This window comes from Diabrotica undecimpunctata, chromosome 5 (genome assembly GCF_040954645.1).
Source record: "Diabrotica undecimpunctata isolate CICGRU chromosome 5, icDiaUnde3, whole genome shotgun sequence".
NCBI classification, from domain to species: domain Eukaryota; kingdom Metazoa; phylum Arthropoda; class Insecta; order Coleoptera; family Chrysomelidae; genus Diabrotica; species Diabrotica undecimpunctata.
Window position 1 is genome coordinate 77997577 of NC_092807.1, and position 18061 is coordinate 78015637.

Genomic DNA, 18061 nt, shown 5'->3' on the forward strand with positions numbered 1-18061 from the left:
TGTTGTAGGTAATGCTGCATTGGAAAGTCTGGAGCTACCCGATTTAAAAAAAAATCTATGCAGTAAGCATTTTGACCAAAAATATCTAATTGCAAAATATTTACCCAGTACTGCTATACCAAAAAAATATAGTGAGGTAGAAGAGGAAGGTTCGTTAACGACACCACGCGTTTTTCATACGTATTCAATAGAAAAACAACCATCAACCAGTGCCAATACTGTTTCGCACAGTGGTAATTCTGAACTTGACGATTTTGTTGATGAGCTTTTTAGATATGCCGTTATCACCATTGGGCAAGAAAAAAAGATTTCATAATTATCACACACTTTAAAGGAGATTACATGCATCTCGAATACGGATTAATCTTCTTAAAACTCGCATAACAGCACTAAAAAAAGAGACTGGTTAAGATTAGGACAAAATCTGTACAAACTGCACGAAAGCCACAAACTCAGTTTTCTGCTGCAGTTTTTCTTGAACACTTTGCTATCATAACGTTTGTTGGACTTGATACCATTGTAGTTAAACATCGATCTAATATTTTTAAACTAGTATTGCTGGTTCATACATAGATCCAACTCATACATTGCTTATTTTAGTTCATGCAAACAATGTTACAATCGATTTCTATAACTATTAATGTAAACAATTTTGTTTTGTTTTTTTACCTTGATTTATTATTTTGTTAATATTGTCTATGGTGTAGATATTAGAATTTTCATAAGTGTTATCTAACTATTAAAATAACGCGAATTTAATTTTTGCAACAGTCATATCGGGCGAGTTGATTGAAAAAAACATTCTCATTTATGTAAACAGAAATACAAAAATGGTGTGTATATTATAAAATACATAAATAAATAAAATAAAGGGTACTATTTATTAACGTTTTGTTAATTATTATTCCTTTTATCCCAACACATAGATTAATTTGTCCCTAAATATGTGTTGCCTCTTATTGTGGCATATCGATCTGTTTATTTGTTTCAAAACCATTATCAAAAAACCATACCCATAAATGTACTATATTTTCAAACGTCATTTTAAAGATTAAAAGATTGAAAATTTAATTTTCTCAAAACATACATAAAACCATTGTTTAAAAAGATTTTTTTTTAAACAATGATAAAACTCAAGTCTTGACTAAAAAATAAACCTCCGCATGAGTGTTCTATGACGATAGCAGTCGAGTCTATTTCAATTAAATATTTAATCCTTTTCTAACAAATCATATAACCAAATTAAATATCTGGTAAACTAATGAAAATTAAAAAAAGGCAGCATTTAACTGCTTCATTTAAATAGATTACTAACCGGTTTAGATTTATCAAGTCTCAAAGTAGAAAAACAATTTGAAATATTCGCTCGAAATAGTCAAGTTATGTTTCACAAAACGCATACAACGATAATAACAATAAGCATTTTATTAAAATCTTATATTTTCTTCACAATCTGGCACCCGTGTACAGGTTTGCATAAGTTACCAGACAGGTAAAAATATACTCGAATAGAATCCTGCTGAGAATTAAGTTTCTGTTAATAGTTTTTTAAATTTATGACTAGAGGCCGCCATATGACGGCAGAATAAAAATCAAACGTTTGTTCCATAAGGATTGTCTAACTAGTCCTATTTAAACAATGATAAAACTAAACAGTATACAATACTAGGAAACTTTAGAAGCATTCCTTATCGAACAATTTTATTTAATTTTCTAATTTTTGACCGAGTTGAATCCAACACAGATAAGTTTTTTCTCTTCAAATTTTCAGCTTCCTTGGATTTTAAATTTCTATAATTTATTCTAATTATTGTTCTAAGTTTACAAAAGTTTTTAATAAGTGCATATGGCAACACTTTTTCTTTTTTAAAATCCTTTTTGAAATGTTTCCAACAACTCCATTATTTTTCCTATAGGTATCAATATATTTTTTACCTAAATTTTATAAATTACCTAAATCAGGTAAACTATCTTTAAATTTTTTTGCTAAATACCCAGCGATGTATTCTAAGGCATCTTCTGTAGTTTCCAAATCACTGACAACACAATATGAAGTGGCAGACTGATTAGATGATTCTTGGGAAGAGAAAGAACTGCTATTGTTAGATTCATCAGGTTCTTCTATTTTTTCTTGAGGAATTTTAAGATTAGCTTTTTGGAATACTTTTGGACTAATATATTGATCCACACTTTGTTCAACTGTGTTAACAGCAGCATCAAAAATACCAGGGTTTTTTCCTAGAAGTATCATTCGAATTCTGTGGAGTGCTGCTAATGGACTAGGATGTTCATCAGGACCACCTCGATGCCTAACTTGGAAAAAGAAATTTTCTAAAGAATCTTGATTGAGTCTATGTGTACATATATATTTAATATCAAAAGCTTGTTTCATATCAACAAATAACATTTGTAAAGATTTCATTGATAAAACCATTCCTTTTTGAAAAAATTGCAAAGTATTTTTACCAATAGCTTTCATTGAAGACATTAAACTTATCATTTTGTTAAGATGTTCATTTTGCATGTTCAAATGAATTCCATAAGCACTTTTAGAAGGAACTGTTCCTTGTGGTGTATAATTATTGAATATATCAAACCATAAATTTACATCAGCAATAAAATTGCCCAAATTTTCGGCTAACTGTTCATTCCCAGGTTTATGTCTCTTAAGAGCTGTTGCAACAGTATTAGACAAAAGCTGAGCAGCGATTCGAACATTCTGTCTCTGAGATTTTTCACATTCAATGTGTTTTTTATTAATTTTCCAACACTGATTAACCTCTTGGTCAGTAAAAGCAATTAAAGATTCTAAAGGCCTTTTGATAATAATAGTACCATCCTCTAATTGAAAACCAACATCTAGTAGCCAGTTTCGTAAGAGTTTTAATAAATGTGGGGCATCTGCAAACATATATACATTTTGATCAGTTTCAGGATGTTTGAAAAATGTTTTATCTACACTAACTTCAAGTTCTTTCCACAAACCAATATTTGAAGCACCACAATCACTAACACAAGCAACAACGTTATATGAAATGTTATGAAGTTCCTTAATTATTTCTATTAATATTGCAGCTGTCATTTTTTGGTCAAAATTGATATAAATTGGTTGTTTCCAAGAAGCAAAAAGACCTCTTATATCATAACTACCTGCATTTGCTTGTGTGGACCCAAAATTCTATCTTTAGTGACGTCATATTCTTCAATAGATTTTATTTTCACTTCATCGAATTGCAGCACAACCGTCTTTTCCATAGTCGTAAAATTTTCCCCAGCCAATTTCATCATTAACAATATGTCTTTCAAAAGGCCTTCACTAACACTAATCTTGGAAGCCCATTTTCTTAAAGATGATAGAGCAGGTAGAGGATAACGCAAAGAATTTTTTAAATAGAGGTAACTTTTCTTACTGTAATACCTCAAAGTAAAAGCTCTAGATATTTCTTCTGTATTCCAAGGAACTTTCTTCTTTCTTTCAGAAAAACGTGCAATTTGGTTTGTGGTTAACACTTTATTTAACAAATTTTCAGCAAAAATTTCAGATTTTTTTGATTTTTTCTGAACATTCACATTTTTTGCTTTAGAATACCTCAACTGACTTATTAAACTTTTTATTTTCATTTGACTCTTTTTCTTCAAATTGGAATGATCAGCTATTAATTTTTCATACTTGTTTAATAATTTGTTGTATTTTGCTTTAAAATCTACTTCAGGCTTTAAATTTATATTGTCACCAGCTTGTTCAAAAATTATTTCAGATTCAGTAATAGTATGTTCATGTTGATTAGATGCAATATTCAAAATATTTGAATCAACCTTTGTAATTTCTGCTACAAGTTGCTTTCTGTTTTTAACATCTAATCTACCTTCAGGAGTTAAGACAGAAGGTTTGTCAAAGGTATGTTTATATAAACAAAGTGTTGGAACTGCAGTTTTCTTTAAAACGCGTTTAGTAGGTAAACCTAAAATAAATTACGTTAAAAAATTTTTATAGGCATTTTATTGCTTAATAATTTTACCTAATAATTCATTTTGAAGATCTCTTTCATAGTCATTGTTTGTAAAATGAACAGAGCATATTCTACTAGAATCAGGATTAAAATTATCAGCTCTTCTGCATCGCTTAACCCATTCAGCCCTTATAGTTTTCGACACTAACCTTTCCTTTTGGAAAACTGTGAAAAATAACAGGCATATTATTGGTTTTCACACTCTTAAAATTATTGTCACAACCATATATGGCACATCTATTACCACCCATTTTGTTTATACAAGTAAATTGATTGGGCCCGTTCAGCAGACGGAGCTGCTCCACAACTGTTGAGTAAAAGTCCATAGCACACTACCACCTAGCATTGAAACTTCCGTGTTAAGGAATAAAACAATGATTGGCGCATCACCTAGTGATCGGGCGCATAACTATATATACATGGCGCTAAATTCAAAAGTTTAGTAATATTACCTAGGATTGTGAACTCATTTTAAAGTAAAGGAAAATCGATATAATCCTAAAATAACAAGAAAAATCCTTATCCTATACGATAATAAATATTTTTCGTATACTTTTTGGGTTTTCTTGTTATGTTGGGACATATTTATTTTCCATTACATTAAAATGCCAAAGTGGTTAAAAAAATTACAGAATAAAATATAGAATAAAATCTTTATTTATAAAAATGTTACAAGAAATGTTATATGTGTTACAAGAAATATTAATAATACAAGCCATGTGTAGTATAATTTAGTTTTCTTAATGTTGTGACAAGAACGGGTCAGTATTTAAATAATTGTTTTGTCATTCTTATCAAGTTTTATGTGAATAAAAGCCTAATTCTGCAAAAGACATTTTACTACAATTTTATTCGCATAAATTTACAATGGGGAAGTACTTTAGACCAGATAAACTAGAGGCTGGTCCAAACTGTCAAACTTCCACCAAAGAATTCAAACATTAGTAAGTATATAACATTCAAGAATTTTTTAGAAAGCAATGAATCTAAAGATAAATCCCTAGAAGGTAACGATAAGTACATGCTTTTAAAAAATTAATCTACGATTACATAAGCGAAGCAATCAATCTGGAAAACCAATTGCTTTTTTCACACATACCCTCACAGATTCTGAATAAAAACATTATGCAATTGAAAAAAAAGCAAATGAGTTGAAGTATTTAAAAAAATGCAGACATTATCTGGTAGAAAAGCAATTCTAACCAATTACAGATTAAATCAGTATTTGGTTTATATAGAATGACGGTATATATCAAATCTAACAAGGAGAACTAGCTTTACTTCACAAGAATTTATTAATTATCTACACTCTAAAGGAATATATTCAAGTAGAACAACACCATATAATCATGAAGAAAATGGTTAAGTCGAAAAATACAATGAGTTATATGGAAATTGGTGAATCTAGCTTAGAAAACCAAAAATTTAGAATTCACTTAATGGAAAACTGCTTTACCATGTGCTCTGCACTATATAAGAAGTTTACTGTTGAATTGTTATATTATTGAATCAAGATAATGATGAAGGTCCAAATAACACACTAGAGAATTCCACTACTAAATAAATACCAGATGAGACAGAAAATTTACCTGTTCAAAAACCTGATGATAATGATGAACCAAGATTGGAAAATTCAGATTTTCATTCTAGCTGTAAATCAGCTGGAGCTAAAAATAAACCAAAATAGTTGCAATATTTTGTTCAAAAATAGGGACGGGTGAATGTAGTATAATTTAGTGTTCTAAATGTTATGACAGGAACTTGTCAGTATTTAAATATTTTTTTTGTAATTCTAATGTCAAATTAAAGCCCAATAAGCAACAGACAGCCATCAGACATTCTGAGTTTTTTGTAGTACTTTCATCCTAATGCAATAACACACACTATCAGTGGTCAGTGAAAACTCTTACAGTCTGGCGTTCTACTCACAGAAAGAGAGAACTCAAGGACCCTGCTAAGTTGGAAACAGAACAATTAAATGATTTAGTTCTAGAAAGAAGTTTATATACATTTATACTCATACTATATGTTATATATTTATATGATAATACTTTTATTCTTATAATCAGAATCATAATATGAGTTCCAGAAAAATATTCTGGTTATCAACAAAATTATGATTTTGATTAGATTAGCAAAATATTGCTTCTTGCAAAAAGAAAACCCAAGAATGAGGAATAACCGAATGATAGCAAATAGAAAAAACGAACAAAAAAAAAGAACAATGGATAAGGTAAATAATTTATTTCTAAGGTATGCTTAAAGTTTTCACCCAGAATGTAAGCTTTGCTAAAACCTGATATAGTAACTTTATTTGCTCAGTATAAACTCCAAACAACAGAGGATAATAATGTTTTTATGCCTGAAATGACAAACACAATTACAATCAACAGATTTTTTCACCAGTATGTCATCTTAAGATCAGACATCCCATCCCTGTCATCAACAGAATAGGAAAGATCCCTGTCAACACATTCAAATTTATTTATTCATAACTCTGAACGCCTTACCGCTGTCTATGTGGATGCAGGCTAATATACGGGACAAGCCGATTAAGTGTTACAACTTAGTGGTTAAGTACACAGTATTTTAAGATAATAAAATTAAATAATGTGAAATAAAAATATATTATGTACACAAACACATGCATGTACACATACATATATATATATATATATATATATATATATATATATATATATATATATATATATATATATATATATATATATATATATATATATATATATAATTAAAGATGTAATGACATTTTAAAACCTATAAACCCAACAGTTAGTTCTATGATTCTAAAATCCAGCACAAACAATAAAGATGGAAAAATAACATAACAAAAATAAAAAAATATGTAAAGTATTACCTAGTTACAATAAAAACATGAAGTATTTTACACAGTTAAGTTTCCAATCTCTATGGTACCAGTAACTCTTCTACTAATATTTATATATTTATTGAGGGACATATTAAATACATTTACATTTAGGTTGTTTAACAAAGATAAGTATCTATTCAGTGGGCTATTAGCACCATAGGTTGTTTTACAAAATGGAACATTAAAAGTACATAGATGAGGCAAACCATGGTATTATAATATGGTACTCTAAGACCAATCTCACTCACAAGAGAGGGACAGATCCCTCCTCATACTTAAAGCAGGCAAGCTCATAGACCTCTCCATGATAGTGTAGTCATGGTCTGCTAATCTAATCCAACTTTGAAAGGCGCACACCTGTAGAAATTTATGCCGAACCCTCTCTAAGGTGATGCTTTTTAAGATAGTTGTTGAACCACCACCTGCAAATAATTCAAATACTAAGCTAAGTAAGACTGGTTTTATAATATATAATTTTAGGTTAAATTTATAAACTAATTTTATAGTAAAAGGTCAGATATAATGTGAATAAGAATATAGGTCAGTGGTATAATAGTTCTTACCTGGTCCTGGTAAAAACAAACTCGGAACGGCTGTTCTCGTAATACCCCTATTTCCAACATTGACTATATCTTCCTCTTTAAAATGACTAGCGCATACACGAAAATTGTTATAAATAGTTTCTTTTGCAGCATTCTCTAATTAGGGCTCTTAACAGCATTCACCCATTTATCAAACATATCCATATAATGTCCTGGACTTAAAAAAGTAGTATCAAAGAATATAGACGCTTAAGCGTCTATATTCTTTGGTAGTATCCATGCAATCTGGAACACATTTTTTTTGTTCAGTTCTTCGTCTCTACATTGTTATTCCATGTAATGTGTTCGATTCCATAATAAAAAATCGTCGAAAATTGTACGATTTTGCACTATTTATACAAAAAATTTTAAATTATAAAATAAATTATAAAAAATAAAACAAATACAAATATGGCGCTGTATTTGTCTAAACTCAACTTTGACTTGATCACAGCACACTCACTCCGTGCAGGAACGAGACTAGCAGCGCCACCAAGCGAATGGGCGCCTAATCCGAACATGATTTGACCTTGGCTATCCCTGTTACCAATCTAGGTGTAATTTATCTATGAATAAAAACGCGCGAAATTCAGCAAAATGGCCAAAATGTATGATATTCAATGTCATTATTTCCATTTTAGTTCAAATACATCATAATTCAGTTTAACCAACAGTATAAAATTTCATTAAAAGCCACTTTACTTAAAGAACCTTTTAAAGCGAGTTATGAAATCAAATATCGTTGACACTCAAGGTTAGTAGATATTTAAGTAGGTTGTCTCGTAACTATAGACCAATCAAATGCTCGCTTTTTAAAGGCGGGAATACGTCACCCATACGACACTTTTAAAATTGCCATAAGCCTCAATGCTAATATAAGGTTCAAAAACTTAGGTTTTGCAATATATTTTGGGATTTTCTTGGGTATAGGGATGTTAAGTGGTTCTTATATTAGTAATTATATCAATTTTTTTTTCTAAAATCAATAGTCTGATGACAAAAAATAGAATTGATTATAGTGATAATATTGTGTGTTTTAAATGGAGATAACAGTTTATTTCGCACAAAAACCCAAAAAAACAGTAAAAAAAGTTCAAAAGCAAAAATACTAAATATGTAGGAACTTACTTATTATGTTTTTCCTGAAATTTGCAGCATTTTTATCATATCTAGTGGTAGACAAAAAAAACCAATAGGTAATATAAATAATTTATTATTAGATTAAAATACAAAAAATGATTAGTCCTTCAAGCACAAATCTTCAAGCTATATATACTTATCTCATCTAAAAAATATATCATTATTATAACGTACAAAACTACATATAATTGTTATGACAAACCTTGATATCACGGCTACGAAAACACACTTCACAAGTGTTTATGTACACAAATAACTAAATAATAAGTCTCTATAAATAATATTGTCCTTATACCTATACTTAAAAATAAAAACTAAACAAATAAACGAACTAATGATACTATAGAATAGAGACAACAACAAACGTGAACTTAAACTCAGACGTGCAGACAACTGTCCATCAACTGTCAAATTTGACTTTGTCGTATGAGTGACGTAGGCATTCTGCCTTCCCCTCGCTCCGCCCACATAGTTACGAGACAACCTACTTAACATCTACTAACCTTGTCCATACACAGTTGCACTAGGATCCGTAATCTCGCAATCGGGTGTCCGAAAGATCTCCGCTCAAGGTTGAAGGTATGTTTACCAGAACAGCGGCGTGCTCATTTATATTTTAATGACAATAATTATTTTTTTAAATAAAATTAAATATTTATGATTTTTTTTTGTTCTCGCCTATAAGAGAAAAAATTATTTTTATAATGTTTGTAAAGTACATTACCTGAATTTTAATCATTTTACCAATAGGAAATATTGAAGTTTTGCCTAAAGATTAAAAATTCTAATTTTTGACGTGACAACGTCTTAAATTAGGTTGTGGCTCGGAGTCACTCATGAAAAAGTGTAACGCCCGCTCACATCTGTTACGATGAGTCACCGAACGAGAGAGAGGCCCGCCGGACCGGCGAATGCCTTGCGTCTCTCTCCCACTCAAACATGATCGGTCCGCTGCGCGCGCAGCACTAGAGAATTAGGCGCGTTGAATCGGTGCGTGCTTGTGTCTCTGTCTTTCTCGAGCGTTCTTGGCGTTGGAAAACCGAGAAAGCGTCATAATACAAGTTCACACGTGTGGTTAAAGTATCGTCAGCTGTGTCTGTAGTGAAAATGTGGAGTGCTTAGATTCGTCATTTACAACAACTACAACAATAAAGGTAAATAATTGTACACTAATATTTCATTATCGTAAACTATGATTGATTGATTAATTGTTAGATTGACACAAAAGTTGAGAAACTGAGTTTATAGGTTATGTCATACTATTGACAAATGTCAATACAATGACAAATAAACAAAATATATTTCTATAGTTAAAATTTGTGCAATTCTTATTTTCATTCAATTCCTTGTTCCTATTGTGCAATTTAATAATATTCATATCAATAAATATTCTACCGAGAAAAAGACGTTGTCACGTAAAATCTTCGCCCGTAAAACCGACTTTACAGGCAACCGATTTTTTTTAAATTGTATTAAGGACTATTAATTATTATTTAGTGTGAAGGAAATTTTGATATATAAATCTAATCAGTTTTGTATTTCCATTAAGAGTTTGAGTCTATTTAGAGAGTCGAAAGATGGCTGGAAGTCTATAAATAGTAAGGAAAAATTATATCACTTTTAAATCAGCTGTATTAGGAAGTGAATGGCATCTATGGGTGATTTTCTTTTTCTAAAGCCGGGTTGATATTGCTCTAGTGTATTTTCGGTAATTTATCTATTTCCCAATATGCTTGACAACATATTGTATATGGTCTATGTGGTGTTCAGTAACATGATTCCTCTGTAGTTACTTATATCTTTCTGTCTCCTGTTTTTAATATCCTTATTAGATGACCCTTTCTCCACTCCATCGGTATATTTTTTGAGTTCCCTATATTCTTACTAGTTTAAGAATCCGGTGCATCAGTTCGTCTCCTCCATTTTTTATTAATTCATATCTCATTTAATTCATGTTTCATCCGTTCCTGGTGTTTTTCACTGTTGCAATAATTTCTTTGTATGTAGCAAATTTTGAAGTTTATATTAGGGAATTAGGAAGGAAATTAATAGGTTACTTGAGTGCAAACAAACAACAAACTTTTGAATTCTAATTTTGTATTTTGTTGTAATGAATTAAATACAAACAAAAAAACATCAAATCGATTATAAATTTTTAACAAAAACCATACAAAAGAAATAATCATAAAACATTTTGCAAAATAATTAGTAGTTGAATTAAGGCATTAATGCACACAACTTAATAAATACTGTTTCATTTATTTTCTAAGACACACAATATGTTGTATATAAAGATACAATATGTTATAAATAAGTTGTATACCAAAGGCATCGATAACTGTAATGGTGGAGTGCATATACAAAATAGGACAAGATAATGTCCTGCCTAAATCGCACAGGCCGATCAGTCTTACATCATTTTTGTTGAAGGCAATAGAAAAAATTCTTGATAGGCATATTAAGGAAAGACACTTGGGGAATCATTTTCTCAATGGCAACCAGCATGCATATATAGAAGGAAATTAACAGAAACATCAGTGGACGAAGTAGTTCAGAAAATCGGTCACTCAATTAATAATGGAGAGAAGATACAGAAGGCACATTTAATAATGCCCTGTCAAATAGATCCACTATCACTGTGTGTAACTGGATCAAAGCAATGCTGGAAAATATATTGTTGAATGAGTAGAAGGTTCTCACAGAGGTGCAAGGAGAGATTTTGTTCAAAACAGCTAAGGGGTGCCCACAGGGGGAGTGTTTTCTCCCCTCTTCTGGTCACTCCTGGTGGATCACTTGATGTCGCTTCTTGACGCACACGGAGGAAGAAGTACATGCCTAGAGGGATGATCTAGTAATTATGGTAAGAGGAAAATATGGTAATTTTCTATCCAGCACACTCCAAAGAACATTAAATATCCTTAGTAGGTAGCATGACATGGAAAAATTCTCTATCAATCTTAGTAAAACATCTAGGAGTAATATTAGATGTGCAGCTTACATGTAACGCCCAGTTGGAAAGAATAACCAACAAAGCAAAGGTTTCACTTTCCACATGTCGAAGAATATGTGGGAAAACATGGGGTTTGAAACCCAAACCGATGTACTGGCTATATATGACTACAGCCAGACTTATGATTACATATGACGCACTTATATGGTAGTTTAAATAAAAACAAAAGACCACCAAATAGAGCTGAATAAGCTTCAACGACAAGCATGCTTAATCATAACACGAGCCATGTTGACTACCCCAACTGCCTCATGGAGGTCATGCTTGATCTCTCTTCATTACATAGGTATATGGATGGAGAAGGATGCGAAGATAAGGTGGATAAGATGTCAGGAAGCAGGGCAAAAGGATACCTGGATCAAATCTGGAGAGATAATTAAAAATTACCTAGATTTGGAAATAGTACCAGATACAATGCAACCTAAATATAATTCCTAAAAGTCGTTTACCATCCTCTTTATAGGGAGGTACAAAAGGGATTTAAATAAAACAAATCTCATAATGGCAGATCAATGCTGGTATACAGACGGCTTTATCCTGACAGTGGTCTTGCGATTTCTCCCACATAGAAATTGTTGCATTCACAGGGTATTTTATAAATCCAGTTCTTTGATCTCCCTTGTACCTTGTTAGGTTTGGTTTTGACAGGATAGATTTCAGTGTATTGGTTGTTTTGATATACTTATTAACTATCTATACTAACTAACTATATTACTAAATCTTGTTCATGAAGAAACATTAGACATCCTTGAAAAAATGGGTGGACCAACTGAACTTTTTATAAGGCGGTATTATAAGAACAAAAAGAAGGCTTAACAATAAAATATTTTGTAGAATTCAAGGCATTTGCTCTTACACTCCATTTTTATTCGCCTTCTGCATATAATTATGTTAGAAGGACATTTTAATAAATGCTTTCCTCATACTAGAACACTCAGTAGGTGGTTTCAGAGTGTTGATGGTGAACCTGGATTCAATAAAGAATTTGATGTTCTTCGTTTAAAATCTATGAACTTTGAAGCATCATTTGTATGTAGTAGTATTATGAATGAAATGCACATCCATCAACAAGAGTGGGTTCCCGAAAGAAATAAATGTTACGGATACATTGATTTTGGCACAGGATCAACTGTATAAACATTAAGGAAAACAGCGCTGGCTTTTTTGCTAAATTTTGTTAATGTTATTAAGGTTGTAAGTTTAACTTTTGATGGTGCTCCAGTGAATTTGAAAATGGGTTAACGGTTAGGTTGTAATTTGAACCATAATACCTTAAAAACTACATTTAAACACCCTTGTACAAATACCAACATTGTCCAGCATCGTAATAATTCTGATATCCATTTGATTAAATTGTTTGGGAATACTATAGGTGAGAAGTATGATCATGTGGATAGTAATAATGACATTTTAGCATGGATATATTTTAAAGAATTAAACAACTTGCAAGAGAATGAACGTTTTCATTTAGCTAATAAATTGCGAAGCCAACATATTCATTTTCATAAACAAAAAATTAAATTAAACTTTGCTTCTCAATTATTTAGTAAAAATGTTTCAACTGCATTTGACAGTACATGTGTCAATGTACAATTGAGACACATAGCAGTCGAGACACATATTTCGAAATAAAAAAAAATCCTATAAAACCTATTGCAACTAGGAAACAAAAAGCCATTGTGTTTAAATAATTTTAGAAATAAAGACTTTTAAAAACAGCCAATCACTATAAGTAATTTAAAACTACATATAACTGGTAATTCAATTTTAAATTCTGAGAGATAAAAAGGATTTTTAGATTTTAAAATATATATCGCAAGTTTGAAAATTTTTGTCCAGGCTTTAATTATAAGCGAAATTTTAAAATTCTTGCCATTTTATAAATGCGCTTTTAACATTTTATAATGTACTATTCCGCTTGTCCCGTTTATTAGGGATGGTACAAGCTATAGTTGTACATGTTTGTATTTATATGTGGTTAAAAATAAATAATTAATAAAACATATATTCAATAAATAAATTTAAAAACTCGAACATCGAAGTAAAAAACTTCTGTTGTAAGTGGTATATTTAATTAAAAAATTAAATTAAAAATCCAAATGAATTATAATAAAGTTCAGAACGTTTTCGGACTAATCAGTCCATCTTCAGTAAAGCTAAAAAGCAAGTAATTCCACTCAGTTAAGAAAAACGTTAAGGTAAAATTATATCTGTCAAATTCAAAAATGTGGTTTAGATTACTTACTTTTGGAGTACTTGCGTAACTAAACGCTAAACAAAAACAGTAGATGGGTTTACATTGAAGAAAACATACTTAAAAGTATTAAAATTATACGGCAAAATGCCGATGCAATTGAATTACTAACTGGGAATCATCAGTGTTGATTAACTTCCCGTTATGGGATTTTCGTAGAATTGAATTGACAACTAGGATATACCATGTGTTTTTTGTTTGACTTTCGGATTTACAATACCATTTTTCAACGACTGTTATGAATTAGGCGGACGTACAAACTTCGCATGGGCGGTTGCCACGTCTGTCTTTAAATACAAATAAAACTGTTTTTAACAATAAGTCCCTACCCGAAGTAAAATATTTCTACATCCGAAATTTCGTACGGGAGTTTGCCTACTAACTTGAGATTCCGCAAGTAATAAATTAAAGGTAAAAAGTAAAAAAATAGTTATAAAAGAAACTACAACTACATACATCAACTACATATAGGTTACTGAAACCTAAAAAAACAGATACAACAAAGAAGTGTAACGATACGGAATAGAGCTTTAAATAAGGTGGGCATAAAAATAAACAATGTAAAATCAATAGTGATTTTACCTTGTGTGGAATGATCTTTTCTATTCATGTCTAAACAGTATCCTTTTAGTCAACAAACTTCTCATACGATTCTGCCTATCTACATCTAATTTTTTTTTGGCGTCATGATGAAGTCTTAGCGTAAAATACTTTTTTAAAATTAAATTTAATAATTGAATGCAATGATTGTTGAGTAGTTCACTGTCATAAATGTGATCACTAAAACTATCCATGATGTCACGAGGCAAATTATTCATTGTGGCGTTTATTAATTTATTTAATAAATTTTTTGAACTACTTTCAATTTTGTTTATATACATTCTAAAATTTTTCTCTGCCTCCTTGCATATTTTTATAACTAAATTCGAAGCATTAGTTAAATTTTTATATTGTTTTACTAACTGTAATTTTGAAAATGTTTCTTCACTTTCTAATATTATTATGCATTTTGTACATTTAATGATTTTTTTTTAATTTCTAACTATAAAGCCAGAAATATATCCAATTACATCTTCTACATAAACACTTAAATTTAGAACATCTTTTTGAAAATAGTCATGCTCATAAAAAATTGTTGTCTTTTGTGTAAAATCTTCTAAATTTTCTTCTATGTTTCCTAAACTAGTAATAGGTCGTGCACATGTTGCGGTTAAAATGCCAACATTATTTATATTTTTAACATTCCCTGTATTAGGTCCCGATATTTCTGTGTGAATACGCAATCTTTTAAAAGCTGCCTCAAATTGTCGGACAGTTGGATTATTGTTATAACCCCCTTTACCCCTTACAGCCCCAAAAAATAATTCTAAATGGTCTTGCGATAGTTTGTAAGAAAGTAAATATTTTAAATATTTTTTTTCTTTAACCAAAAGATTAAATAATCCTTTCAAACTTGCGATATTTGAAATGAAACCCAAAAAACCCACTTTTCTTTGTGAAGATATGATACTTATATCATTTAATTTTAAATCACATATATACCTCTCAGCTATTTTTAAATATTCAAAAGTTTCCTTCTCATTATTAATATTTAAAGAATTTTTAAACGAGTATTTAGAATAATATGTCATACTATTAAATATATCGAATAAATTATTAAAAATCATGATAAATTCCGAAGTAGCTTCTGAATTTTTAAATTGACTAAAGTTTTTTTCTTTGTTACAATATGTCAAAGCGTCTGCCACACTTTTACTTAGGGTTTGAACAGCTAAGTTTACCCTCATCTTTTCCTGTCCCCATCTCAAATGGCGATACCTCAATTTATTGGCAGAATGTAATTTTTCATCATATTGCAAGTCAACAAGATTTTTTAAATACGGCCATTCAATTTTTTCATTTTTTACGTTACTCAAAACAAATGTACCCATACAATTACGAACCAACTTAATCATGTGACACGCATCTAAAAATATAAAAACTTTCTCCTTAGTTATTGGATGTAGAAAAAAAGGCTCAATATTTGTTGCAGATATTTTAGCACCCAAAGCATTGGCCATTGATAAATTGTTGGCAGCACCATCAAAAGTTAATGAATAGACTTTTATGCCTGAATCATAAATAAAATTTAAACAAAGATTTACTAAGGATGCTTTTTCTGATCCACAAAAACTGTCAATTAAAAAATATGCAACTGGCACTTTAAAATTGTCATTTAAGGCTACTAACATAAACACCAGTGCCTCTTTTGCTTCTGGTACATTATCAGATTCTATATCTGTACCAAAATCTACATAGCCAGTAAATTTTTTTCCATCCCATTCCACTTGCTTACGAATAGACATTTCATCCAGCACTAAATTACACACAAGTGTTTTATTTTGCTTCCCTGCTTCTTCAACTTTGTTTTTCAAAGCATTTAAAGCTTCTTTGGAAAATCCAGGTGCACCATAAACAGTTTGGTACCATTTTGTTATGGTTGATGGGTGCGGTAATGAATTATTAAAAGCTCTTCTTACAAAATCATAGGCTTTTGCTGAATAAAAATTTAAAGTCAGTGCAAATGACCTTAATTCTGGAGAATATTTGGCACATTTGGAACCCTTTAAAAATCGTTGAAACAATGCTTTGGCTGATTCTATTAAAGAGGCCTAAAACAATAAAAAATAATTATAAAGATAAAATATAATAATAATTTAATTTTATACAGAAGTAAAACACTTAACATTTGTATGTAGGTATAAAACATTTAATTTAAAACTTTTTTAAAAAGTGTTGTATCAAAATTGACACAGGTGCATTACATGACGGTTTCGATCTCATTCAGATAATCCTCAGTGCCTGCTTTTGTAATTGAAAACACTAAAAAAATAGCTGTGACATCAATATATGGTTTTACATGTTTCAAAATTTAAATTCTAATGTGACCATATGTCGATGACATTGGATAAAGATTTAATACTTAAAGAGCAACATGTTTCTTTGCTCGACTTAAACATGTGATTCTTGTCAGTTAAAACGACAAATACCAACTGGCTGAGGTGACAGGAAATATAATTCAAGAAGAATTATATCTTCACAGTGTTAGCTTCAATTACAAAAGAAGGCACTGAGGATGATCTGAACGAGATTGAAAACATCACATTATGCACCTGTGTAAATTTTGATGACACTTTTTAAAAATGTTTTATACCTACATACAAATGTGAAGTGTTTTGCTTCTGTATAAGTTTTTTAAACAATGGTATACAGCCAACTACTGGGAGTTTCCCATTAATTTTTTAATTTAATTTTGTTCTTTATGGAATATGTGAAAGAAAACTTACCAACAACACAGATTCAGCATTTTCTGTAACATACAGTTTTTCTTTTAATGATTTCACCAATGCGTTTAATGTTGTTGCTCGTTGTTTCCATCTTTTGGTAGATTTTCTTAGGGTGTCAATTTGTGTATTTTTTTTTGTTATATACATGTCTACTGATTCCATGTACCTTTTTCTTTTTCTTGAGCAGTCCAAGTCCGACATGGAAAAATCCCCACATAATGCTTCCTAAAAATAAAATGATTAATGAAAAAAAAATTGCTTATTCAAGTTTATAATAATGCAAATGAAAAATTAAATGAATTTTACCTCTTGTTAATTTTTTTAGCTACTAATTCTCTATCTGCAGCATGTCCTTCGATATTTTCCTTGCCCAAGAATTCATCAGTTTCTGAGGCAGACAAAGTTCGTTCACTGCTAGCAGTTTGTGTTGTTGAGCTGCTGGATATTTGTCTGAAAAAATATTTAATACACTTTGAATGTAACACATTGCAAATATAAATTTGAATTTGAATAAGCTTAAAATATGATTAACCTGTATACAGTTGGTTTAGAATTATTACATACCTTCCAGTAAGAAATTCTCTAGTTTCGAAATTTAAATTGTGGTTGTCTGATGGACTAGGACAAGCTTTAGTTCCTACCACCTCTTTAACATCTTTAGAAGACCTTTATGCAAAGAGAAAACAATATAGAAGAAACAATAAACAGAAAATTTATATAAATATTAAATACCAATGTAAAAATTTAATAAAAGTATTACCCACCTTGATATAGCTAATGGTTTTGCATTTTCTTTTAGACGAACAAAGCCAGATTTCGTGATAAGATCATTAGGATCAAAATGATCACA

The 18061-nt window shown here is 30.4% G+C and overlaps 1 protein-coding gene and 1 long non-coding RNA gene across 2 annotated transcripts in view; one reads left to right on the forward strand and one right to left on the reverse strand.

Moving 5' to 3' along the window:
• Positions 1 to 18061, forward strand: part of LOC140441409 (sorting nexin-13-like) — a 1016720-nt gene that overhangs the window by 918342 nt on the left and 80317 nt on the right. The window lies entirely within an intron of this gene.
• On the reverse strand, positions 4645 to 8034 carry LOC140441407 (uncharacterized). The gene is made up of 2 exons (XR_011950999.1): positions 7464 to 8034; positions 4645 to 7322 (listed from the first exon to the last, which is right to left on the reverse strand). It is a non-coding gene; the product is annotated as an uncharacterized lncRNA (long non-coding RNA).